This window comes from Merops nubicus, unplaced genomic scaffold (genome assembly GCF_000691845.1).
Source record: "Merops nubicus isolate BGI_N331 unplaced genomic scaffold, ASM69184v1 scaffold5078, whole genome shotgun sequence".
Classification (NCBI taxonomy): Eukaryota; Metazoa; Chordata; class Aves; order Coraciiformes; family Meropidae; genus Merops; species Merops nubicus.
Genome location: NW_008627833.1, coordinates 147,618 through 149,505, shown reverse-complemented (window position 1 = coordinate 149,505; position 1,888 = coordinate 147,618).

Genomic DNA, 1,888 nt, shown 5'->3' with positions numbered 1-1,888 from the left:
CTGCTAACCTAGCTGTCCCATCTTTGCTGCAGCAGCCCAGGGATCTCTGAGGACCTTATTCTGGGCAAAAATAGATCCCAACCCACCTTTCTCTGTGGCTTCTCTCTCCCAGTTTGGTCCCAGTGCCTCCTTGGGGGTGCTGGTCTGCACCATGCCTCTTGACAGCACATCCCAGCTTTATCCTGAACCTGCTGCCTGTGTCCTTGAGCCATTCTGTGGATTAAATGCTTCGTGTCTTGAGCCATGACCTTGCTAAGTGTGGATTGAGGGGTGGCTTGGGAACTTCACTACCCATCTTGAGAGCCGTCGTTAGCCCTCAGGCTTTGGAAATGGTAGTTTCCAAAAGAAATGGAGACAGTGGTGTAAGGTGCTGCTGAGTGCCACGGGGAATTTCTGGCTTGAAACATGATTCAAACACTTCAAGGCTCTGAAATATCCTCTGGGAGAAGCTGATAGCAGGTGGATCTCTGGAGAAACCCCAGGACAAGATCAGGAGAGGACTCACAGCTGGCCAGGTGCCTGGCTGTGGACATGCAGCTTAGGCAGGGCCAGATGTGGCTCCAGCTGCAGGTCCGGGGACTTCCAGAAAATAATCTTGTGTTTCACTGGGCTTTCCTTGATCCATCTGAGTGTGCCAGCCCGTACCCGATCTTGATGTGGTGCTTGGGGATATGACTTAGAGGTGGACTTGGTAGAGTGGGGTTAATGGTTGGACTTGATGATCTTAAAGGTCTTTTCCAATTAAAGTGATTCTGTGACTCTATGACTGGCGTGAGCAGGAGGAACTTCTTCCAAAGGGTGTCAGAAAACCTGGCAGTGAAAAGAAAAGGAGCAACAACCTTCTGTAATAAAGATGACTTTCTGCAGTCCATTAATATTAAATAATGGAAGGACGCATAGTTGTGACATGAATTAATTCCCCCTGCAGCCCAAACTTTCAACATTTTTTCCCTTTCCCATGCCCTCTCCAGCCCCCAGTGGCTCCACTGGGCTGGAGCTTTTCTCCAGCACTTGCTCCTTGTTGCAGCATCACCCCAGAATGTCACCAACTCGCTCCTCCTCACAGTGTTTCCTCCTGGGTGCTTATAACCAGCTTCTCTGCCTTTTTTTTTGCTGGCTAAGGAAGTTTGTCACTTCTCCTAAATTCTACTCTCAGTTCCCTGTAGCAGCATTTCTCTGCACCTACCCTTCCATCAATCCCTCTTGGGTGTGGGAGGTCAGCATTGTTCCCAGCTCCCAGTGAAGTAGATCTTACTGGCCTCCCCCCAAAATCTGGGGACTTTTTGTTAATCTCTGGGTTAGTCTGGAGGGAGAAAAGAGCTGCCCTTGAATGTCCCATGGAAATAAATAGGTAGGAATTAACAGAATTGGGTGTAGATGCTCCTTGTGCAATACTCAGCATCAGCACAGGGGATCAGGTCCTTGGGCCTGGGCAGATTGTGGGTGCAGATGGGAAATCCTAGTTTTGGGTGGGTTTTTTTTAGAAGTTAGAGGTAATATATAGCAACAACAGCTGGATTGCTCCAGGAAGACTGTGCTCCAGGGAGCTATTGGGCCTTTCGCTCCAGCTGCACGTACAAAGCACGAGGCTTTTGCAGCTTCTCCTGCTCCTCATTTTGCAATAGCTTCCCCTTTGAAAAGTTCATTTTTCTCTTTGGAACGTGTCTGCATCTGTCAGCCATCAGAACCTCTCTGGCTGCTGCCTTTTTCTTGCTTTCCTCCATTTCCTCCAGCTGCTCCTTGCAAAGAGCACTGCAAAGTCTTACAGTCTTTAGAAACGCTCAGTAAAAAGCCTGTTTCTTTCTCAGTCTTCACTCCTGTCCAAGCATCAGTCAAGTACAGAGCAATAAAAATGATCAGGAAAGTATTTACAGAGTTGAAGCCCCCA